This window comes from Apis laboriosa, unplaced genomic scaffold (assembly GCF_014066325.1).
Source record: "Apis laboriosa isolate Shangri-la unplaced genomic scaffold, ASM1406632v1 scaffold23_cov150, whole genome shotgun sequence".
Lineage (NCBI taxonomy): Eukaryota > Metazoa > Arthropoda > Insecta > Hymenoptera > Apidae > Apis > Apis laboriosa.
In genome coordinates, this window is record NW_025222452.1 from 1875639 (window position 1) to 1902710 (window position 27072).

The 27072-nt window shown below is 36.1% G+C and overlaps 1 protein-coding gene across 2 annotated transcripts in view; it reads left to right on the plus strand.

Moving 5' to 3' along the window:
• The window catches only part of LOC122713183 (zwei Ig domain protein zig-8-like), a 281302-nt gene that overhangs the window by 173708 nt on the left and 80522 nt on the right, over window positions 1-27072 (plus strand). Inside the window, exon 1 of one of the 2 annotated variants that reach the window (XM_043933393.1) lies at window positions 879-952. The exons of the other annotated variant lie outside the window; for it this stretch is intronic. The gene's annotated coding sequence lies outside the window, so the exon portion shown is untranslated. Of the gene's footprint in view, window positions 1-878; window positions 953-27072 lie in introns of those variants that run through there. 2 annotated transcript variants of the gene reach the window in all.

A 27072-nucleotide genomic window follows, 5' to 3' on the forward strand; every position in this document is an offset into this window, starting at 1 on the left:
ATCTTTCGACGAGCGAGTTGATTCTTCCGTCAACGATCTCCCGCGACGAACGTTCCTATCCATTTATCCACGGTTTATTAACTCGCAACTGTCCAAATCCACCAGCCACCTGTCCGAGAATCTTTGCATCAGGAAAGATGTAACGCGAGTATCGCGATACTAAATAATTTCAAATAATTTCTTCAACCGAGATACACGCTGAGCGAAGCGAGTTCGGAAGCTACTAATTATTAATTGAAACAGCGCAGTGGCGGGCTAATTAGCGACACGGTTGAACGAGTAGGAAGCGTTTTCTTACCGGGTCTTAAATTCGACAATTAAGTTTTCCGAGTTCTCTCCTCCCCAAAGGGAGAAGACTTTCTTCCCTCTTTCAGCTGAGAATGACGTCGTTTCGCGGGCAACCGGGACAATCGGCGTGGCGAAAGAAAAGTCGGTTGAAAAACGGGCGAAGGAGAAAGGCGGAAGGAGGATGAAAAAGTGGTGAAAATTCGTCACGGTTGAGATGTGTATATATATATATATATATCGCGCGGCATGGATTCAGAGGAATGAAATAGTGGGCTCGTAAAGGTGGCCACAAAACGAGGGAGCTTGAAATTACAACGTAGATTCGTCGTTGCCACGAGACTGGTGCCGCGAGGAGGAAAAGTGGCGGAGAATAAAAAGGAGGGAGGAGGAGGGGGAGGGGCGAAGGAGACACGAGGCACGAGGCTCGAGTTAGTTAGCACGAGTGCGCGGACAAGGAGACTACGGCGTGACTATAGTGTTACGTGAAGAAGGGAGGAAAGAAGAGAAAGAAAGGAAGGAAGGAAGGAAGGAAGGAAGGAAGGAAGAAAGAAAGAAAGAAAGAAAGAAGGAAAGAAAGAAAGGAAGGAAGAGAGGAGGAGCTAAGTACTCCGTTTAATCTACCGTGTTGCATAAATGCATAATCTCGGCAACCTCAAACCGGAAGGTAACAGACGCTTCTTACCGCTTTGGTGCCTCGTTTCCGTCTTGGACGTGTCTGGACGGTTTATTCGAAGGAAAATTTGTTGTAAAAGGCGAGGAGAGGAAGGCAGGCAGAGGAATTCATTTTGGCCGGCCGCTTTCACGTCCAACCTTTTTCTCCATTCCTTTTGTAGAGAGGAAATAATTGAAATTTTTTTCTTTCTTTTTCGATTCGAGTCAAGTTAAGTAGAAATATATTTCGATTACATTTGTGTATAATCGTTCGGTTTATTCGCTTTTCCATTGTGAACGTTCATTTTCTTTTTGTATATAGAAAGTTAGAAATTAAGTAGAGTATTTAATTAATAATTTCGATGATTCGCGACGAAAATTGCTACGATTTTTGATGATAAAAGATCCAAGAATTTATGAATATTCGAAAAATAGAATTCATTTTTCCATCGTAAATTTTCAAAGATATCTGTGCATATAAATTTACAGTTTCTTTTCTTTTTCGAATTAAGTAGAAATATATTTCGATCATTACATCTGTGCACAACCATTAAACCATTCGGTTTATTCGCTTTTCCATTGTGAACGTTCATTTACTTTTTCTATAGGAAGTTAGAGTAATAATTAACTAATAATTTCAATGATTCATAAAGAAAATTGCTACGACTCGATTTACGATGGATAAAAGATTCAAGAATTTATGAATATTCGAATAGAATTCATTTTTCCATCGTCTACGTAAATTTTGAAAGATATCTGTGTAACGTAAATTTACAGTTTCTTTTCTTTTTCGATTCGAATTAATTTAAGTAGAAATATATTTCGATCATTACATTTGTGTATCCGCCATTTGCACAACTATTCGGTTTGTTCGCTTTTCTAACTCTTCTTCTTTTTCGTATATAGGAGGTTACTAGAGTACTTAATTGATATTTTCGATGATTCGAAAAATTTCCACGATTCGATTTTTGACGATGGATATCGTAAATTGAATAAAAAGATCGGAATCAACTAGAATTTATGAACGTTCGAGATAGAATTCATTTTCGTTTATATAAATTTTGAAAGACGTCTTACATCTGCGCATATAAATTTACAGTTGAGTGATTTGTTTGTTGATCATAACATCTGAACGAAGCTTACTTAAGTAGATACGTTCTATTGCTTTGGTGTCTCCGTTTCCGTCTCGGACGTGTTTGCGGTTTATTCGAAAGAAAATTCGTTGTAAAAGGCTAGGAGAGGAAGGCAGGCAGAGGAATTCATTTTAGCCGATCTCTTTCACATCCAACCTTTTTCTCCATTCCTTCTGTCCACGGAAAATAATTGAAATTTTTTTTTTCTTTTTCCATTCGAATTAAATTAAATAGAAATATATTTCGATCATTGCATCCGCGTGTCGATCAGATTTTAAATTACATTCTTTGCTGCACGCGTTTCGATAATTAAGATAATTCCGTTATGAAAATTTTATTCGATTTAAGTAAGAATTTTGGAAACGACGAATTTCAGAATTAACGTTTGAGGCTTCCTCGCGTGATATCTCGATAAGATAATTGAAACGTTATTACAGCCGAACTGCCAACTGTCCATCGTAGACCGGTAATTCGTTGGACCGAATTCGAGTAATGATGCATTAAGTTCTCCCGCAGACAATAATTAGGACAATGCGCTCTGTGATAATCTAATGGGGCTCGCTCGATTACCCGCAAGATCTTTTAATCCAATTATCCTTAATCTTTTAATCCTATAATTATCATACTTCGACTTCGAACATACGTGATCGAACGTATCTCGAAACTATCACTAAACTAAACTATTTCGTATAATTATCCGTCGCAACAACGTAGATCTTGCCATCTCAACTAGACGCGAGCATTGATTTATCAGAAGCTTATTTTTGAGCGAAAGTTTTCAGAAGGTTTTTCCACGCTCAATCACGTCACAAGCGTTCTCCGAATAGTAATTCAGAATTGGCCATTTCAACCAGGTTGAAAAGGTAACTAAAAATAAATTTACTTTAAACAATTACTTATTGAAATGCTCGAATAACATTTATTCGTACTATAGTTTAGATCAGCTTTGCTCTGCCATTGCAATTACTCTCGATTATTATATACGTTTTGGACGATAAATTATCGAAACAATACTTTATTCGTAACTTTACTCAACTATTAAATTTTCCCCATCACTGGCCAGAAGACTTTCGAGACTTCGTGGGTTTTTATTCCTCACCCCTTCCGTTTGACACCGCGGCCAACGCATGCCTAGATTCTCTAAAGAAAGGCGTGCAAGACGGAAGAAATCCAACCATTTGGACGGCCCTCGTCAACGAGCCTCATCAATCATTTCAACGAGATCATTGGTATAATCGAAACGCCTTGAACAATTCGAGATGGACGAAGAAGAGAAGAGAAGAGAAAGAAGAAATCGGCATCAATTTTTGATGGAAAATTCGGATGGAAGGAGTGAAATTTCGAGAGAGGCGGGGAAAGAAGGGGGACAGGGATAGGGCGGGGAGATAGAACGGAGAGGAAGAGAGAGAGAGAGAGAGAGAGAAAGGGAAGCACGCTTGCTAGATTCCGAGAAACCCGTACCCGAGCTAGTTACGGGTCAATTTAATCCTGGGCGGTAGTTCGAGTCCACTTAAGCACCTGGTAAATAGATTCCGATCGAGTAGTACCTATCCTGCAGATCCCTGCAGACGTTCGATTCTCTCCTCTCTCTAACTCTCGGTCGCTCGCTTTCACCCTCCCTCCACCCCCTATTTCTCTCCTCTCCAACTATTCTATTCCACGATTGTCCGCGATAGCTCCCCATCTCGCGCGTTCCCCTCCCTCGTTTATCCTGTATTACACGCTCGAGACAGAACTGGTTGCAGGACGAGTCGAGTCTCGAGGTATTCGAAATCAATATCCATTCGTCCACGGTTCGTCTGAAATAAAATTGATATGATCGGGCGGGCGGAAAGAGGGGAGGGGCGCAGCAACTAGACAACGAAACGCTGTGATCCTCGGGCAGATTCGCGGTGAAGGGGAATCCGGAGGGACAAAGCGTAACGTCAGAGGATAAGCTCTTGGGAGATGGACGATTGTCGAGTGAAGCGAAACTGTCCGCCCTGTTGTCATTTTTCTCCTTCGAGCGAGAATTTTTCTTTTCTTTTTTTTCTTTTTTTTTTGAGCGGTGTCGATAAAAAAATTATTTATTATTCGATCGCGATACAAAGTTTCGGATCGACGCTCGGTTAGACGGGGGACAAAAAAAGGAAGGGAAGGAGTGTAAAGGGAGGGTGGGGTAACTTTGTCTCATTCTCGTTGACGGAGAAACCGTACACTGTAATTACTCATTCACGCAATTATTCAACCATTCCCGGGGCTAGGTGAGAAATTTCTATAGGAATTCATTAACGTTTTAATTGGACAATGGAAAGTTTTTAATTAATAAGTACTATCCGCACGGTACGATTATTATTGGCGTTATTAATTCCTACTTTGTGATGAACTGTAAGTTCTTTGCGGTGATGCTTCGAATTATTCGCGTCGTCGTTATTATTCGCCCATCGATATCGGAAATTTTAATAAATATTAGTTTTTTCCACCAACCGATACGTGCCTCTCTCTCTCTCTCTCTCTCTCTTTACTCGACGTTTAATCAATATTTTATAATTTGGAATATAAATGGACAAACTGGAATTTGTTCAATGCGGGGACAAAGAAGGCAGGATGTGTTAAAAAATAAAAGCGAGAAAAAAAGGAAATATAATTTCATCTTTTAAATTTTCGTTTTCAAAAATATGCGAGGAACAAAAAAAATTATTATTATCGAAGATGAAATCGCGGAATAATTACGAAAAATCGTTCCACGTTTGAAAGATACGACTCGAAACTGGCGAAAATTGGTAAATTCTCATGTCTCGATTCTTCTCGAAATCTCCGAAATCTCGGAATCTTTGGAAAGAATTTACCCTTTCTTTTCAACGTTTCACGGCACATCCTACACAAGAGCGTTCACGTACTTTCATAAACGTCCGTCACCACGGACGGATGAAAATCTTGCGAACGAATAGCGTGATTCGATTGGACGACAGCTGCCACCAGCCACGACTTCTCCCTCGCGATAATTACATTTGCGTCAACGCGCGATTCGTTTTCGCTGCACGGCTCCCGGAGGATATCGAGGATGCGGTCGTGCCGTCGTCATCGTCCTTTCGTTTCGTTGTCGTCCCCTTGAAAATAGCAATTGGCCGACTTTTCATAAACAATTTACACGTCAATTCCTCGAGATCGTGTTTCATCATTCCTTTTTTTTTTCTCGATCCTTTCAACGAGGGATCGAGCCTTTTCGAAACGACACACACGATTTTCATAATCGCTCGATCGTAGAAAATAATCGTAATACCGGTGAGACCGGTACACTCGTTGGCTTATACCCGGAAGCCTCGAATAAACGTAATGCGCTGCTTTAAGAGATAACAACCTCTTTACAACGTTATTGCCGCTTCTAATTGTTTATTAACGGACAACGGTGTTTCGCAACGGTTAAAGCGAATTAGTAAAACGAATCTAACGCGTGTAATGCGGATATCGAAACATGGACTGTGTTTAACAAAGTTAAAGAATTGGGATATTTTGAAGTCCAATCATTCCTTTACATTATTATTATTTCTTTTTTTTACAAAATGATGCGATGACTGTGAATTGTCCAAAAGAAATGTTCTAGAATTTTCATTTCGTATATATTTTTAATTTATCCAAATATTTTTTTAGGTTCGTTAACGCGATATCTTTCAATGGAAACGCGCGACGGTTCGTTTACGTTTAAATTGAAAAAAAAAAAAAATAAATAAATGGAACGAAATTACACAAAAAATATTATAACGCACGATGTATCGAATGTGTCGAAGATCGAAAATCACGAATGAAAACAAAAAAAAAGGGAAAAAGAAAGAAGAAAAAAAACGCGACTTCTTCGCGAAGGCGATAGATTTAAAGGGAAAGAAAGGAGGAACGCGATGGGCTCGATAGGGATCCCAAAAGGAACGGCGAGGATGTTTAAACTTTACTTTGGGCTTCTTTCGGTGACCGTGGTTCCGGGGTGGAACAAGGGAATCGTGAGAGTTACGATTGCCACGGAATAAATAAATGCGGCGGAGTGGCTGCGTTACACGGATGGACCTCGGAACCGGAAACCCTTCCCACCGATCCAGCTACCGTTTTCTCCGTTCCTTTGTTTCCCCGGCTTCTTGTTTATCGAGACATCGAGCGGAAGGGAGCTGACTCCACAACTTTGCCCTCCTCCTCCTTCTCTTCCTCAGGTCCGCCCCGAGATCCTCGCATTTTTCCACTCGTCTATCGGCCCTCCATGCCATCCCCTTCTACCCTCCTCTCTTCTTTTCGATGCACCGGATGCACCGCACAATCTCTCTCTCTCTCTCTCTCCCCGATTATTGAATCTCTCTCTTTCTTCCTTTCGCTATTTTCTTCCTTCCTTCTCGCTCTCGTCCTCGAATCGTAACAGTCAATCGTCGAGTGTCCTTGTCTTTCCTTTTATCTTTATACGATGTAATCAAAATCGTATTCGAGAGCTTATATTCGTGGATTTATTATATTCTGATGGCACGTCACTCCTTCTTCCCCTCCATTTTTTCTCGATCCGGGGTCATTCCCCCCTTGGAAAAAAATGCAAAGCCGGCGGAATCTCTTTCACCTATATTTCCACCTGCGTTATGAACTGACTACTACGTGAATACGAGCCGTTGCTTCTTGTGGCGACTTGTATTTGTTCGCCGTTCTGGATTCTGCCCGGAATTTTTACCATCTAGAGATACTCTATCGCTACAATTTTCCTTTTTTTTCTCCCCCCCCCCCGTTCCTGTCAAGAATACTCTAGATTTCTAGGTTAAAGTATACATATATGTAATAACGAAGTTACTAGAAATTGGTAGGTTGAAATTATCTCTGATGAGAGAGGAAGAGAGAGGAAGAGAGAATTAAAGCAATTTTAATAAATTTTCTGAATTAAAATATTTCTAGCACTTCGATATTTTTTGGATCAAAGTGTATTCTTTTGGCGGAGAACTATCTGGATCAAAGTATTTTCGGTGTAATAAATTTTTTAAGTTAACGTCTCTATATTATGTATATATTTATTCTTTCGACTTTTAGAGCTTTTCCAAAAGGAATTGGTCGTCGGCGAAATTGCGAATTTCGCTCATCTTTGTGTTTCGCGTTCACCTTGTTCTCGTGCCAGATGCGCAATAATCGAAGCAAATTTTTTTAAAAGATAATAGAACGCGTTTAAACGCGATCGTTTCAGGTTTCAGGATGCTGGATGCTGGTATCGAGTTGACTGGCGGTAACTCAATATTTGCAAAAATTCTCGCTCGATACATTTTAGCTCGGGCTTTGCCTCGTGATTCCGTGCACACACACGTATCCCATCCTTTGACAAGGATACTCGAGTATATTCGGTCGATCTAGCGGGATCTTCGTGGCTATCGAATATTCCGTTATAATCGAATTAGGCGAGCCGAGAAACCTTTCGAAGAGATTCTTCCCGTTTTGTCTAAAAACGATCTCTATCGAGCCTGTACCGTTCCTCGTGTCGCACGATTTCCATTGTAAATTGTCAGAGCGCGGCAAAGTTTTGCATATTTGACGAGCGATTTCTGCTTCCGTGCCTGATACAATCCTTTTCCCGGATCCGTGTGTGATCATATTTCGTTTCGAAAAAAAAAAAAAAAAAAAAGAAAGTGTTGCCCGATAGAGTTATGCAACTTAGGAATTATATAATATACATACCTTAGATCATCGTGATGACACGAGAAAAAAGAAAAAGATAAAGCAATGTTGCTCGATGGAGTTGTGCAATTTAGGGATTGTATATACCATCCCTTGGATCATCGAGATGATACGAAAAAAAAGAATGGTAAAGTAATTGTGCAATTTAGTAATTATATATCTTAGATCATCGTGATGACATGAAAAGAAAAAAGATAAAGTATTGCTCTAAAGATGAAGTTGTGTATGCAACTAAAGAATTATATATACCATTCCTTAGATCATCGTGGTGACACGAAAAAAAAAATGATAAATATTATATATAAATATTATTATAATTTTTATTATTATAATTTTATTAATTTTATTAATTTATAAATTTATATATTTATAAATTTTATTAATTATTATAATTTTTATTATTATAAATTTTATTATATATAAATATAATTTATATATATAAATATTGCTCGATGAAATTGTGCAATTTAAGAATTATGTATATATTTGCAAAAATTCATCCCTTGGATCATCGTGATGATACGAAAAAAAAAATGGTAAAGTAGTTGTGCAACTTAGTAATTATATATATCTTAGATCATCGTAATGACATGAAAAAAAAAAAGGTAGTAGTAGAAGTATTGCTCTAAAGATGAAATTGTGTATGCAACTAAAGAATTATATATATCATTCCTTGGATCATCGAGATGATACGAAAAAAAAGAATGGTAAAGTAATTGTGCAATTTAGTAATTATATATCTTAGATCATCGTGATGACATGAAAAAAAAATTATAAAGTATTGCTCTAAAAATGAAGTTGTATATGCAACTAAAGAATTATATATACCATTTCTTAGATCATCGTGATGACACGAAAAAAAAAAATGGTAAAGCAATATTGCTCGATGAAATTGTGCAATTTAGGGATTATGTATATATTTGCAAAAATTCATCCCTTAGATCATCTTATTGACACGAAAAAAAAGAATGGTAAAGTAATTGTGCAACTTAGTAATTATATATATCTTAGATCATCGTAATGACATGAAAAAAAAAAAGATAAAGTATTGCTCTAAAGATGAAGTTGTGCAAATAAAGAATTATATGTACCATTCCTTAGATCATCGTGATGACATGAGAAAAAAGAAAAAGATAAAGCAATGTTGCTCGATGGAATTGTGCAACTTAGGGATTGTATATACCATCCCTTAGATCATCGTGTTGACATAAAAAAAAGGAATGGTAAAGTAATTGTGCAACTTAGTAATTATATATATCTTAGATCGTAATGATCGTAATGACATGAAAAAAAAATTATTACTCTAAAGATGAAGTTATGCAACTAAAGAATTATATATACCATTCCTTAGATCATTGTGATGACACGAGAAAAAAAATGGTAAAGCAATATTGCTCGATGAAATTGTGCAATTTAGGGATTATGTATATCTTAGATCATTGTGATGACACAAAAAAAAAATAAATAAATAAAGCAATGCTCGATGGAATTGTACAACTAAAGAATTATATATACCATTCCTTAGATCATTGTGATGACACGAGAAAAAAAATAGTAAAGCAATATTGATGAAATTGTGCAATTTAGGGATTATATATATCTTAGATCATTGACACGAAAAAAAATAAATAATGCTCGATGGAATTGTGCAACTAAAGAATTATATATACCATTCCTTAGATCATCGTGATGACACGAGAAAAAAAAATGATAAAGCAATATCGATGAAATTGTGCAATTTAGGGATTATATATATCTTAGATCATTGACACAAAAAAAAATAAATAATGCTCGATGGAATTGTGCAACTAAGGGATTGTATATACCATTCTTTAGATCATCGTGATGACACGAGAAAAAAAAGAATGGTAAAGTAGTTGTGCAACTTAGTAATTATATATATCTTAGATCATCGTAATGATATGAAAAAGAAAAGATAAGGTATTGCTCTAAAGATGAAGTTGTGCAACTAAAGAATTATATATACCATTCCTTGGATCATTGTGATGACATGAAAAAAAAAAAAAGGTAAGGCAGTGTTGCTCGATGAAGTTGTACAATTTAGGAACTGTATATCCCATTCCTTGGATAATCTAATGGAATATCAATAAGTATTAATAAAAATTCCAATTTTATTTCAAATTGTCTTTAAGCAAATTCGGGTTCGGTACGAAATAATTGAAATTTTAGAAGCTCTTCTAAAAAAAAATATCGATCGAACATTGTCATTATTATTTCCGTCTGTGGCGTGACGCGTGCTTGTTCTACACAAGTGGAAATAGATGTCTTGCTGAAACTTCCTTCTTTCTTCCTTTGTTCCTTTCGCTCGTCGATCTTTCACGTCACTCTACCGCCACGTTCTATTCCTATCCCGGATGAAACGATAACATAAAACAGAGAAGAATCTATGTTTCTTCCCCAATGTTTCTTACACAATCCGTTCGAATCGATCCCTCTGTCGATTCAACCGGATACATACACACACATACACACACATATATATATATATATAAACCTTCATCCTCCCTTTCATTCCTAACCCACTGGAAAAGTTTCATCAGCGAGACTCGATGCTTTCTGGCAAAATTTATCAGGAGCGAAATCATCAAACTCCACGTTCGGATAGAAATTTATCCGAACGATGTTAAATCCTATCTCTCCTTTTTCGGGCTGAATAATTCTCTGCTGACGTTTGTAATATCCCCGGAAAGGGGAAGAACTAATAGGTTCTTCTTTGACGCAAAGAATCCTCTTCTCCTCCTCCTCCTCCTCCTCCTCCTCCTGCCCCCATCCCTCGCCTCCTCCTCTCTAAAACTTTAATTAACGGGAACCGAGAGATATACCTCGAATGGATGCCCGTTTAACGATTTATATACTGGCAGATACAACGGAAGGGTATCGTTACTCTTCGTTGACAAATCATTGAATCGAGGCGAACTTTCCCCAAACTCCGTTAAAGCAACCGACGAACGAGGACACCAGTCAATTGGAAACTGATTCCTCCTATATACACTGGTTGCTTCTGCTCCAACCAGAAAGTAGGATCACGTACGATTGATATATCTGTCTTGGGGAAAAGTGGCCACCTCTTTCTCTACCGAGAGAGAGAGAGAGAGAAAGAGAGGGTAAGAAAGAACCTTGGAAGAAAAAGATTAAAGGGATGATTCTCTCTTTATTTCATTCGATCGAATTTACATTATTATTATTATTATTATTATTATTATTATTATTGTTAATAATTTTCTATTGATTTCTTCATTATCCGGGGGGAGAAAAAAATTTGAGAATACTTTGAAGTTTTGAGAGGTTTGAGAATAGAAATATAACTCGTGTTCCGGATGATGGTATTTGTAAGTGTGGAAGAAACAGAGCGTGAAATCGGTGGAAAGCGGTGGTAATAATTTTTGAAAGTGCGCGTACTTATTTTTAATCGATTTTATTTATATTCGACTTTAACCGGTTCGACTTGTCTTGTGGAGTTTTTTAGTTACCGCCCGAGGGGGAATTTGTAGGTTGGAAGGGAATTTATGATATTCCCGTTCGATTATTTATTTTCACCGTCACGACTTCCTTTTATAATCGAGATAAGATACGATTACTTTTCCCTACTTTATAACGTAGAAAGAAGAAATTTTCGAGTAAATATTTGATCAACGATATACTTTATGTTTGAAGAATGGATCAACAATTTTCCTATATAAATAATTCTAATTACGAAAATAACCGCGACGACCTTCTAGAAACTACTTTGCAACTCCCTTGCGGGTCGCGACACACATATGAATATCTGGATTCTAGAGCGTCACAAAGCGTCCACACTTTTCAACTTTTTTTCGTCTCCTTTATCTCTCTTTTTTTTTTTTTAATTTCTTCTGCTGAAGAAAAAGAAAAGAAGATATATTATTTTTGCCAATTAAAAAGCGGGAAAAGAAATAAGGAGAAATAAAGGAGTTGACGACGTTTACATAATATTTTAAAGAGATTTAACAAAGTCGTTATTTTTTGCAATTAATTCTCGCTTAATAATACGCTTGCGCGTAAATAAATATTTCCCTCTCGCGATATGCTTATTCGAAAGAAATAGCATAAAGAGGGATATTTTGAAATCCGATTTTTTTCTTTTTTTTTGCAAAATGACTATTAAAATTGGCTAAAGGAACGTTCCAGAATTTTCATTTCGATCCTTTTTCTTCCCTTGTTTCATCCGAATTAGCAGAGATATCGATATCGTGTAATTTGTATGTATTTTAAATTTATCCAAATTTTCTTTTTTTACTTTTTTTTTTACTTACACGTTCGTTAACGTGATATTTTTCAAATGGAAACATCGTGGTTGCACGATGGTTCGGTTTTACGTTTCGTCCTTACGGTTAAAAACTGTAGTCGTTTCGATAAAAACGAGAAAACCTCGGAAGTCGGTCGTTAGAAAAAGTTAACGAGAAAAGGAGATGAATTTCACGTGATTGTGCGTCGGAGAGTCTGGTTTTTATTTACTTTTTCTTTCTTTTTTTTTTTTTTTTACTATACATTCATCTCGATATTTCACGCTAAATTTACTTAAACTACTTTTAATTCAGGTGACTAGGTCGTTCTTAGTCGTTTCTGTGACGTATTTGCAAGATTAAAAGCGGTATTTGGTAATTTATAACTTCTTAAGCAGCGAAAAGGAAATTTTCGTTAATGTTCCAGCTTTCTTGGAAAATTTATGGTTTTTACCTTTTTGAAGCAGATAAAAAAAAAAGGAAAAAAGAAATCTTTGATTATATTTTCTTATGGAATAAAACTTATCGTCACCATAATTTCTCTCTCTTCTTTCAACAAACAAAAAGAAGGTTTCTCAAACGTTTAAAAAAGAAACCGATATTTCTCTTAAATTGATTTACGAATAATAATAAAAATTCGTAAGAATTGATTGTTTAAAATTTGTCTAAAAAAAAGAAGAAAAGAATAAATCTACAAGTATCAAACAGTAACGAAAGAAATTTATCGTTAAGATAATTTCCTCTTCGTGTTGCTACGCAGAATCCAATTAAAATCGGTATATAAAAAGTTCGATTCGTTTGAAAGCGTTTGAAGCGTCCGAATATATATTAAAGGGCGGATGTGGCGGTAAATAACCGGTTTTTCGTCGCATCAATTGCACGACGACGACGACGACGACGACGACGACGAGGACGACGACGTGGCCACATTGTGCTGCTCCTTGTCGCGTGATTCGCGTTCCACGTACGAGATAATGGCAGCTGGCCAAAACAATCGCCGGCTGCTAAATTTCCAGTCAACAAACATTGGACGCGCGCCAAGTGCTATCCTGCTGCTGCTGCTGCTGCTGCTACTGCTGCTTGCTCTTTGCTCCGAGAGATACTTTTATCCTAGGACCGTTGCCATCATCGTCGCCGCCGGCTTCTTGTCTCGAAATCTCAACCAAGGGCTCCTCTCCGTCTTCTGAATAAATAATCTCGTTTTTTCAGACAGCTTGATTCATGGTCCACCGTCCGTCTTAGCCACGACAGTATTTTAACGTCGATGTACACTTAACGGTACAAGGTAAAAAAAAAAAAAAAAAGCAGTATAATTAGCATCCAGTTATACATAATATATCAATATATCGGTATATAATTTCGAATATCTTGTAAGGTATCCATGGGTTTCCAGTGAAATTTCGATTATTCCGAATATTTTTATCCCTCTGCGCAATTTTGCATTTCTTAATTCGTAGAATGATTACTTTTGTCTCGCGATTAAATTAAAGAATCGATATAGATACGACACGGATCCATCCCACGTATTGTTCTTCGATCTTGCCCATCTCTTTTCACCGTTCTCTTGCCGCCGAGTGGAAACGGGAGAAGCGCGCTCGAACCGATGAATTTCACCATAAATAATAAGAAGAGCGAAGGAAGACGGCGTCTGTCGGGATTAGAGATCGTACGAGGCGAAGAATAATGCCTGAAAAGAGTGGAGGAGAGTAGAAAATGAACGAGCGAGCTTTTACAAGCGACTGTTCGCGTTCGGAAGGGAGGGATCTGCCTGCACTGATTTCCATTCGACCTCTCTCTTCCCGCTCTCCTTCCCCCTTTCTCCTTCCCGCCTATCCCTCGCAATATGTCGCGTGTCTTGTCCCTTTAAACAACAGACAACAGGGGAAAAATAATTCGTTGGATATCTCTCTGATATCTCTAAGTGCTCTCCCTTCTCTCTCTCTCTCTCCCCCCTCGCTCCTCTGTCACTTTTAATTATTTTCCGCCTCCGTCCCCTCGCCGTCAACTCACGCCCCTGGTGCGTTGCCACCAGAGATCACATTCGCACGCCCCTCCCCCCCTCTCCCCTTTTCCACTGCACAATGCACGATAGTGCCTTCGAGTTTCCTGTGTTTCAAAGTGTCCTTCGCGTCCCCGCTATGCTATCCGTTTCCACAGAATCCGGCCCTTTCGTGCATTCGGATCCATTAGCTCTCCGATGCGAACTACTTTAAACTCGTGCGGCGAACCCGATGTGATGTAGAGAATTCCAATTTCCACCGAACTGCAGTCTCGCGCGATGATGATACAAATTGTCGGAATAATGCGAAATGTAGAAACGGCGGAAGTAACGAACGCGCGCGGTGGATGGAACGGGATCCCTCAACCATGTACGACCATGGATCATGGATGATTAAACCTTGAACCTTCGAGTGGGGCGTGGACGATGATTGCCCCGTTCCTAAATTATTCCCCCATTTTCCATCAGTTTATTACGATTTGTCGCTACTCTCTACGTAATTATACAAGTACGATCTTGAATCGTTGGATAAAGAAAAAGGTAGGCGAAAATTTGTATAATTTTATTCATTGATACTCTCTACGTGATAAGTATGATTTTAACTCGTCGGATAAAAGAGAGGAAGACGAAAATTTATCCATTAATTGCTGCATAATTATAAGTTATAATTGTAAGTATGATTTATAAGTATGATCTATAATTATAAGTATAATTATAAGTATGATATTGAATCGTCAAATGAAGAAAGAGGAAGGCGAAAATTTATCGATTAATTGCTACTTTCGTTAGATAAAAGAAAAAGGAAAACGAAAATTTATATACTTTTATTTATTGATACTCTCTACGTGATAAGTATGATTTTAACTCGTCAGATAAAAGAGAGGAAGACGAAAATTTATCGATTCATTACTCTCTATATAATTATAAGTATGATCTTAAATCGTCAAATAAAAAAAAAAAGAAGACGAAAATTTTTTATCGATTTATTGTTACTCTCTACGTAATTATAAGCATAATCTTGAATCGTCAGATAAAGAAAAAGGTAGGCGAAAATTTGTATAATTTTATTCATTGATACTCTCTACGTGATAAGTATGATTTTAACTCGTCGGATAAAAGAGAGGAAGACGAAAATTTATCCATTAATTGCTGCATAATTATAAGTTATAATTGTAAGTATGATTTATAAGTATGATCTATAATTATAAGTATAATTATAAGTATGATATTGAATCGTCAAATGAAGAAAGAGGAAGGCGAAAATTTATCGATTAATTGCTACTTTCGTTAGATAAAAGAAAAAGGAAAACGAAAATTTATATACTTTTATTTATTGATACTCTCTACGTGATAAGTATGATTTTAACTCGTCAGATAAAAGAGAGGAAGACGAAAATTTATCGATTCATTACTCTCTATATAATTATAAGTATGATCTTAAATCGTCAAATAAAAAAAAAAAGAAGACGAAAATTTTTTATCGATTTATTGTTACTCTCTACGTAATTATAAGCATAATCTTGAATCGTCAGATAAAGAAAAAGGTAGGCGAAAATTTGTATAATTTTATTCATTGATACTCTCTACGTGATAAGTATGATTTTAACTCGTCAGATAAAAGAGGGGAAGACGAAAATTTATCGATTTATTACTCTCTATATAATTATAAGTATGATCTTAAATCGTCAAATAAAAAAAAAAAAGAAGACGAAAATTTATCGATTTATTATTCTCTATATAATTATAAGTATGATCTTAAATCGTTAAATAAAAGAAAAAGGAAGACGAAAATTTATATAATTTTATTTATTGATATTCTCTATGTGATAAGTATGATTTTAACTCGTCAGATAAAAGAGGGGAAGACGAAAATTTATCGATGTATTACTCTCTATATAATTATAAGTATGATCTTAAATCGTCAAATAAAAAAAAAAAGAAGATGAAAATTTATCGATTTATTGCTACTCCCTACGTAATTATAAGCATAATCTTGAATCGTCAGATAAAGAAAAAGGAAGGCGAAAATTCATCGATTTATCGCTACTCTCTACATAATTAAAAGTACGATCTTGAATCGTCAGATAAAAGAAGAAGGAAGACGACGTCTAATCTGGTTAGATTAATTTATTCGATGCAATTATACGAATAAAATTAATCGGTCGGGTTGAAAAGTTTCGTGACTCGATTTAACTTCGATATTATCTTACCATGGAGAATGGTGGCGACAAAACTCGACGAATCGAAGTTGATTCGATTTGCAGGCAACTTTGAAATGCTCGACAAAGGGGGATGAATACTTCTGTGAATCTTTGTCCGGCAAGAAAGTGACAGAAAGAAAGAAGAAGAGCAAGCTCGCGATGAGAGGACGGTTAATATCGAGCTGATATTCCGAAACAAGCTTGAGATTCCTGCTAATCCGATGCGAATGCTGAGACATATATCAGCACGAGTTGATATGCCGTCACTGTTACTCGCGTACGTGTTGCAGCCGCGTATATGCGTGTACAATGCGTGCGTGTTTACGCATCTGTGGCATCTCCAGTTGTTGTCAGCTTCACGTTGTTGCCAGTCGCTTGTAAACGATTGGAACGACCGCCATTTGCACAACCATTCGGTCTATTCGCTTTTCCATTCACCATTCATCCGACGTGAACATCCAATCTTCTTCGTATATATATATATAGAAGGTTGTAGAGTACTTAACTGGTATTTTCGATGATTCGAAAAATTGTCACGACTCGATTTTTGACGATGGATATTGTAAATTGAATAAAAAGTGTGTAATATAATAATATAAATTTGTAATATAAATTTACAGTTTCCTTTCTTTTTGCATTCGAATTAAGTTAAGTAGAAATATATTTCGATTATTACATTTGTGTGTCCGCCATTTGCATAACTATATAGTTTATTCGCTTTTCCATTATGAACGTTCATTCTTCTTCATTTTCGTATATAGCAAGTTATTAGAGTAACTGGTATTTTCGATGATTCGAAAAATTGCCACGAATCGATTTTTGACGATGGATATTGTAAATTGAATAAAAAGATCGGAATCGATATGAATATTCGAAATAGAATTCATTTTCTATCGTCTATGACGAAATTTTGAAAGATGTCTGTGTAATATAAATTTACAGTTTCCTTTCTTTTTCCATTCGAATTAAGTTAAGTAGAAATATATTTCGATTATTACATTTGTGTGTCCGCCATTTGCATAACTATTCGGTTTATTCGCTTTTCCATTATGAACGTTCATTCTTCTTCCTTTTCGTATATAGGAAGTTATTAGAGTAACTGGTATTTTCGATGATTCGAAAAATTACCACGACTCGATTTTTGACGATGGATATTGTAAATTGAATAAAAAGATCGGAATCGATATGAATATTCGAAATAGAATTCATTTTCTATCGTCTATGACCAAATTTTGAAAGATGTCTGTGTAATATAAATTTACAATTTCCTTTCTTTTTCCATTCGAATTAAGTTAAGTAGAAATATATTTCGATTATTATATTTATGTGTCCGCCATTTGCATAACTATATAGTTTATTCGCTTTTCCATTATGAACGTTCATTCTTCTTCATTTTCGTATATAGCAAGTTATTAGAGTAACTGGTATTTTCGATGATTCGAAAAATTGCCACGACTCGATTTTTGACGATGGATATTGTAAATTGAATAAAAAGATCGGAATCGATATGAATATTCGAAATAGAATTCATTTTCTATCGTCTATGACCAAATTTTGAAAGATGTCTGTGTAATATAAATTTACAGTTTCCTTTCTTTTTCCATTCGAATTAAGTTAAGTAGAAATATATTTCGATCATTACATTTGTGTATCCGCCATTTGCATAACTATATAGTTTATTCGCTTTTCCATTATGAACGTTCATTCTTCTTTCTTTTCATATATAGGATTCGAAAAATTAGTACGACTCGATTTTTGACGATGGATAAAAGATTCAAGAATTTATGAATAGAATTCATTTTTCTATCAACTACATAAATTTTGAAAGATATCTGTCCAAAGTAAATTTAATTTCTTTTCTTTTTCGATTCGAATTAAGAAATATATTTCGATCATTACATTTGTGTGTCCGCCATTTGCATAACTATATAGTTTATTCGCTTTTCCATTATGAACGTTCATTCTTCTTCCTTTTCGTATATAGGATTCGAAAAATTAGTACGACTCTATTTTTGACGATGGATAAAAGATTCAAGAATTTATAAATAGAATTCATTTTTCTACCAACTATGTAAATTTTGAAAGATATCTGTGCATGTAAATTTACAGTTTCTTTTCTTTTTCGATTCGAATTAATAAATATATTTCGATCATTACATTTGTGTGTCCGCCATTTGCATAACTATATAGTTTATTCGCTTTTCCATTATGAACGTTCATTCTTCTTCATTTTCGTATATAGGAAGTTATTAGAGTAACTGGTATTTTCGATGATTCGAAAAATTGCCACGACTCGATTTTTGACGATGGATAAAAGATTCAAGAATTTATGAATAGAATTCATTTTTCTATCAACTACGTAAATTTTGAAAGATATCTGTCCATGTAAATTTAATTTCTTTTCTTTTTCGATTCGAATTAAGAAATATATTTCGATCATTACATTTATGTGTCCGCCATTTGCATAACTATATAGTTTATTCGCTTTTCCATTATGAACGTTCATTCTTCTTCATTTTCGTATATAGGAAGTTATTAGAGTAACTGGTATTTTTCGACGATTCGAAAAATTGTAATGATTTTTGACAATGGATAAAAGATTCAAGAATTCATGAATATTCGAAATAGAATTCATCTTTCCATCCTCTTAAATTTTGAAAGACGTGTGATACTTGCATATAAATTTCTAATTGAGTGATTTGTTTGTCGATCATAACATCTAAACGATTCGCTTCGTTACTTAAGTAGATACGTTTTATTGCTAATGACTATCGATTGGATGAATGGCCGTGGGTAAACGTCGAACGTAGAATTGTAAATTTAGCGAGCCGTCGCGCTTGCTGTCGCATAACGATCAATGCTATCGACGCATAAACAATAGCACTCGCTTTTGATACTTTGGATACGCAACCGTATCCTAATAATGAAGTTCCATCGATGCATCGAGAGAATTTCGATTCATAGCCGGCCTAGGATCGACTGAATTTCCACTCGATCAAGTTTTACGATTATTCCATTCCGTTTTGCTAAATGCATCGAAACTTTACGTTTGAGATCTTCCTACGCCTATATATATATATATATATATATATCGTTCTCGACTTTTACGATGACGTTTCGAAATTTATGAAAACGCGATATCGCGTGTTTCCACTTTCCAAGTCGTATATCGTCGCTCGAACGATAGTTATCGAGAATAATAAATTTTTCAACCAGTCAAAAATTTACTTTTGATCCTTTACGAAACAATTTCGACTCGATTGTCACTCTTTTTCTCCCCTCCCCCTTTTTACCTTTCCTTCTCTTTCCTCTTTTTTCCCGATAAAAAATTTAACGACCATTTCTCTTCTCAACGAACGAGGTGCGAAAACAGGCCGTGGCGCAATTTATAGAAAGCATTTTTTCCAAGTTGAAATGAAAATCCTCGTTAAGCTCGATATCGCGTGACTCTGGCTATCGAGAATCCCTTTGCCTCGTTAGAGAGAACCGCCAATGACACGTGGGGCAAAAAACGGGGGGAGGGGAGGGAAAAACAATTTAGAGAAAAATTTAGAGAGATTGTTGTTGCTGGAGAGAAAAAAAATTTCGTATCGTTGGATATTATTTGGATAATATAAGTCGAAGATCAATCTCTGGAAGAAATAATATCTTGAATGGATTGCTTTTTAATAGAGAATTTCTTCCGCATGAAGGGAATCTCGTGGGACACGACTCTAATTCCAACGTGATGGAGGTTACCGGAAAACTTTTTTTCCCTTTCGAGAGGGAGATAAAACAACCGCATGAATACTGTACGAATTCCGAGTCTACATGATTCCGTGGAATCATTGAAACGGAAGTTATTACCATTATGCATTTATTTATAAGATCGTATGCAGATTTGCTCACAAGTTTACACAGCACTTATTATACCCGTTAATATTTATGCGCTATTAAAATTGCATTTACTACAGATAACTAGATAGTTGTACCACAACAACTTGTACTTGAATATTAATTCTTAAACGAAGTAATAATTCATATATATTTATAATTTTAATATCTGACCGTGTAGATATTGGAAAATTTAAATCATCAATTGTTATCGATTTATTAATTAAGACGAAGATCAAAAATAATAAATTTTACGATGCTTTGTACATTACGTTGCAATTAACTCTACTTAATGCTACTCGTCTTGTCAATTTCGTTCAATTACATTACATTAATATATCCGCGTAGATGTATATCGATATATTGATATAGCCGAGAAGAGATAATATTTTTTTTTTTTTTTTTTTTTTTTTTTAGGAATTTAAAATTCTCGAAACGGAAATTGTTGAACAGCCGCGTTGAATTTAACGCGTTCTCGTCGCATTTTTTTTCGACGCGTTTATTTCAAATGTCAGCATTCTCACTTAAATTCGTAATAAACTGCGCGTATTTCTGCCCGATTGATAAAAAAAAAAAAAAGAAAAAAAAATTTAATATCGAATTGAGCGACACGATGTTAATCGAGAAAAAAAAAAAAAACTATTTTCGAACGACGAGTTACATCTGCCTACGATGCGATATCGAATCGAATTGAAACAAATTGACGAATATCCCCCTCGTCATCGAACGAAATATCGCGCATACATAATGCACGAGTTAACGAATCTTATCGACAACGAAGCTTCTACGCGCGTTATGATCGGAAATATCGAGCGTGAAAAACTTCCATAAAAGTTGTTGTGCCGAGCGAAACTATCGGTTCATTGACGGAGGATAAAATAGGAAGATTGGCGCGAGTCACGGAAAGGAAATAGGACGAGAAACACTTCGTAACACTCGGGGAAATAATATTTTATTAGGTAATTTTGCAAATCGCGGTGAAGAATAATACGATAGTTCTCGATAGTTCGAAAGCTGAAATTTGGAATTAGTTTGCGAGAGGGTTATCCCTATCTTGCATTCAAATTTAATCGACTGTTGAAAATTAAGAGATAAAGATCTATTGTCGTGAGTTACAATTACGAGGTGATAAATTAAAGGTTACTCGGAGAGGTTACTTAAAAGGGAACAACGGTTAATTTCGAAGAAACTCGACCCAATAATCCTCGTTATTTTATCTAGCAATCATTTAACAAATATACACGCTCTCCGACGAAAATCGGATTTTACTCGACAAACCTCGTATTCTTCTTTTTTTTTTTTTTTTTCGAAAGAAGTCGGGAACACGTTTCGAATTCCTTTCGGAAACGGCCGAAACCAATCCATCCTTGATCGTTCTATGGTTAATCCAGTCGAGTGTTGGGCGTTAAAGGTGCGCGGCGTTAATCGACTTAACATATCAATGACGCTCGGCTGATCCAATTGCAAAACTTCCGTGTCGAGTAACGACACCCGACAATTCGAATTAACAGCCCCTTCAATTAACTTTTTCCGCCTCGCATATTTTCAACGTTGTCAACGTTGTCACGTATACATTTTTCCAGAGGGAAGCCCTTTTGATCCTTGTTTTTCTTCTATCCGCTTCGAAAATTACCGTGTCGTTCCGCTTACGTAGCACGAAATTGATCGAGATTGACGCCGCCGAGTTCCCTGTTAGAGCACACCTGTTCCACTAATAATTCCAGAGTTCGATGCACGGAGGCGTCGCGCAATCCTTCGAAATCGACGTATTAAAATTGGACAAAATTCGTTTTCAAATTTATAAAAAATAATTGTTTCAATGCAACGTATATAATAACCATAACGCATAAAAATTTTTAATCCTCTTTTTAAATCCTCTTTTTACAAATTGAACGAAATATATAAGCAGAGAATTGATCGATAACCGATCGGTCAGGATCAATTTCAACACATGAGAAATATTCTGTAAATTTATTAACAAGCGTTTAAATTTCAATTTTATAACGGGTATGACATTTCGAAACATCTATTTTAATTTAAATCCTTATAAGTTATAAGTTTTTTTTTTTTTTTTGTAAGCTTACAGTTAAGTAATTACTTCATGATAGAAATTCACGAATGATTTGTCAATGATTTTTTTATATATTCCATGTAGTTCCACGCGATAAGAGTTGGATATATAAAAAGTAGAAACTTTTTACTTTTTTTTACTGCCACATTTGATTTGCAAAACTTTGCAAAATTGTTAAAACTAAAGTTAAGATTCTTTAATCTAGCCACTGATATTTATGAATTAATCTTAAGTTATTGTATATTGCATTTATATCATTGTTTATTTATTATATTTTAGAGAAACGAGAAATAATATAATATAATTCCTAACTTTAGTTGACAATTTTTTTATTCTTTTTTCAATCTTTCAATATTTGTATATTTGTATTTTTATGTATTGATTATTGTGCATCTTCTTTCTTGTTCTATACTAATTAAATGCAACGTTAATTTTTCTTATACATTTAGTTATATTTTTACATTTTTTGAAGAAATAATAAATCATAATAAAAAGTAGCAAATTATTTTCTAAAAATTAAATCTCCATATATAAGCTCAAAATTATTAGACCCTATCATTCGAATCATTGTGCGTTTTCTGATGCAACCGATTCGCCAATAACGAACAATTTCGAAGAAAAACCTTTGAATCCTAAACAATAATAATAAATAAACTCTCCACGATTCTCTTTCTTCCTTCTCTCGAATGGAAAGAAAATTCTCGTTTCACTTCGAATTCACTTCGTCACCCCCTGTTTCATTATAATTTTTTCGAAAAAACTTCGCGCTTTCTCGCGATAATTAAATTAACTCCGAGAAGATTAGGAAAGGGAGAGAAGGGTTAAGAAAAGTTTATACCTCGGCTAAGCGAAGAATACTGTTCCGCTTTCATCAACCCGCCAAGATTTCCCTTGGAATATCCCTCCCTCCACCCTTCCCTTCCTTTTTTAAAACTAGAATCTAGTTTAATTTATTAATCGGTCGAAGAAAACCAAAAGTGGGGGAGGAAGTGTTATATCGAGAATTCATAGGCAGGGTAAAAGAATTGCGCATTATTTCTAATTTGTATGGGGGTCGGTGTATAAATCTTTCGAAAAGTCTGGCAAAAAATTGGCGCGATGAAGCGCAGGGGCGAAAATCCTTTCTTTCAAAGAAGAATATTACGCGGAAAGGATCCGTTTCGAACTTTCCCTAATCGAGCGCCTTTTCATGCGCGATCCTCTTTCTTTCGTGCGTAGGATAAGCGTATTTAATTCAGGCTAACCGCGTCCCCCCCACCGCCACGTGTGTTCATCCGTTTCAATGAACTCGCGCACAGGGAGAGGGGATTGTGATAATATAAAGCACGACATTTCTCTCTCTCTCTCTCTCTCTCTTTGCCTTGTCGCTTTCGCGCGCACAAAGAGGCACGGATTTACGTGGCGGCCTTGATTTACCCGATGGCCAGGAATAGAGGGGTACCACGAGCCAATCACGCCGCGCTCTTATCGAGAGAAAAGCAAATTGCTACTGGTCGCTTCCTACCCACCTATATATATCACACCTAATTATGGAACGTAATTATCTTCGGGGTTAAATCAATTAGCGTGTAGATATCGCTAGATATACCGCACTCCTTGACATATTTACATTTAGGAAGGATTTTTTTTTTTTTTCCTTCTTCTTCCTCTTTTCTTCATTTTTTCTCAATTTGTTAATGAATCACACCGATAAAGCGAGAGCCTTCTCTCGAGCGGCCAATTATTTCTAACCTATTTTATTTACACGGATGCCTTAGTTAATGCATTTTTTCACGATTCTCATTTTTTCTCTCTTTTTTCTCTTCTTTCTTTCTTTCTTTTTCTTTCTCATAGATATAATTAAATTTAGATATATTATATATATTAATTTATATTAATTATATATATATAATATATAATATATATATATATATATAATTATATATTTTTTATAATTTAGATATAATTAAATTTCTTCCAGGTATAGTATAACGCTTCAAGATCTGATGAGGATACAGAATAGATAAATTGAAAAGTTTTATCGTCGTTTATTATTACGATCTTTTAATTGAAATTTTCCTACATATTTTACAAAATAAAATTTGTTGGCTTCTGTTTTTTAAAATTTCCTTTTGAAATAAACGAGGTAATTTATCAACAAAATTTGGACGAATTGTTTATCTTATGAAAGATATCGTATTTCGATTGTAAATATAACTTTTTGGTACATGGAACTACGTAACTACATGGAAACTTATGTATTTCAGATATGTTCACGCGTATATGCATGTGTGTATGTGTGTATATGTGGTGGGTTAATTCAACAAGGTCGCTACGTGATTGGTGTACGGTAAACCAGATGCACAGGAGGGATGGTCCCATGGTGCACCGACCGACCAACTGTCAGCTGTCGGTTGTCGCTGGCCAACGTTTGTCAACCGGTGTCAACGGGATATAACAGGGACTCGGTTTTCCAGATTTTGACGTGAACACGAACGAATTACGCCATCTTCTTCGACTTGTTTTTTTCTCTGGAAATCATAAATCTCTGGATCCATCGAGATCCAGATAAATCGTAACGAAAATCGATAAAAGACACTTACACAATTGACTCTCCCCCCTCCATTTTTCTTTTTCAATCTCTCGATCGATTACTTCGTAATCCCTCGTAATCCCTCGAAATTCGAGAATTATTCAATCGTTTTATTAACATCTTTCAACTGCAACGCGAATAAATAAACGTAAATCACGACAAGTCTTTTGCACCGCGTTTAAAAGAAAAAAATAGAAAGTGGCCAGACACTCGTTTATTAACAATGCATCATCGTTACATTAGGGAACAATTACAACCTGGATGGAACTAGGTCTTGGAAGAAAATCTGCTTCCGACGTTTTCTTAATTAATGACTCGTGGAATACAGATAAAGAGGAATGGAACTTTCTCCAGACTTATTCGTACTTCGACTTGGAAAATGGGATTGTTACGATTTGACACGGACACCGATTGTAACGTTTAATTATAATACTTCTCTCCTCCGTAATATTAACGAAATATTAACGAGTTAATACAAGTTCCTCGAGCTGGTTACACCTGTGACACACGTGTGATACAATTTGCCTCGTCCAGATTAACTTACACGAGATTTTCGGATCGAATCGATGATAGTTCAATTGCCAAAAAAAAAAAAGGACAAAAGGATTTTTTTACACGATCCCAGGTTTTTTCCAAGTTGCACCGGACACGGATGGGAAAATGGCGGATCGTAACAAGGCGACACCGGTTTCAGCTTCCCTTCCTCGACCATGAATTCCACGAGGGCTGCACCAACACATCCTTAAGGGAGGAAATATCATTTTGTCGCGGAAAAACATCTTTTCAGGGGCTAATGGGAAGCCGCGGCCGTGGCGACGATGCGATCTTGATGAAATGAGAGGAACGGAACAGCGAAAAACTATTTTCAAACCCTTCCCTCTCCTCTGAAAAATCGTGAGATTCTTGATGATAAGTTTTTGGATTTTCGAATTTTCGAATGGATGGGATTTGAAGTTTTTTTTTTTTCTCGTAACAGGATAACATAGTTGAAAGAGATCGAAATATTTAAAATTTCGCGCGTCTTTTGATCTTTGAGCGATATCTGTGCACTTTGCACGAGATACGAGAGTATGGAAAATTTTAAAAGAAAAGAATGATGAAATATTAACGTTAATGTAAAATTTTAATTGGAAAGGAAAATTGGAATACTCGTGATGATCTGAAGATTTAAACATACGTGCATTTAAATTTGCAAGATTTAAATTACGTGCATTTTGTAGAGTTTGATTAGAGCGTCCGAGAAAGAAAGAAACTAATAAAATTTTCAAATCGTACGATCTTTTTCTCTTCGATGAACGATCAAAAGATGAGGAGATAAGAGACAATTTCTGGACACTTGCTCTTATAATTGTGACACGTTGGTCACGCGTCAGTTAACGAGACACTGTAATTACCGGTGGATAGGAATCATAGCGGCTGCGTGAGCCAGGGGCCAAGAGCTCGATTAAATCGTAGTCTCTCGGAAACCGTCACGCCGGTGGTCGACTGCGTTGAAAATCCCTTTCGCCCACATCATACACGGTTTAATTCGCTTAATCCCCCCTCCATCATGGCCTACGTTCTGACAACGTCAAACCCGGTCGAACAAGTGAAATTGGATCGTCCGTTTGACTTTTCCGGTTTCCGGTTTCCGCCCACAATTTGCTACAACAACCGAAAAATATTTCTCGCGGCCGCCAACATTATTTTCGACGATGTACATTCGTTGATCAACAACAAACGATACGCTATATGGAACAAAAAAAAAAAAAAGAAAAGAAAAAAAGAAAAAATTGGACGATATTTTTCCATTGAATTCCGTCGATGATTTTTCTCGCTTCGAAAAAAATTAACAACAATCGTGAAATGAGCCACGATGAAAAGTTCCAGGCGGCTAACTATTAACTCTTGTTAATCCTTGGTTAGAATTATTCGAATTCAAAAGTTGCGCGCGTCACAGGGAGAGTCGAAGCTGCTCGATATTTCCAAGTATAATTTATTGCCTTCCGGCAAAACTACCAGTGGCCTCGTTTCCTGCCGCGCTCACGATAAGGGACAAAAATTATTCAAATCCCAAACGGATTTTGTTCCGGCCCCGTTCCACCAACCGCCAAGAGGTTGCCCCACCCAGCTGTAACTCGATACCGAGGGTCCTTTCTCGTTTGCCCATCTGAAATATTTACGAGATTGGCGACAAATTGACAATCTTCGACTCGAGATCGACGGGCAACATTTAGATTCGAGGCGACGAGTGTGGCTTTCGTTCAGATCTGGAATCACATTGCTCGATTATTCTTTTCTCTTTTCTTAAGAAAGAGAAAGCGTTTGAAAGGAAATGGTGTGACGAGTTCGAAAAGAGTTGGATTATAAAACATTTTC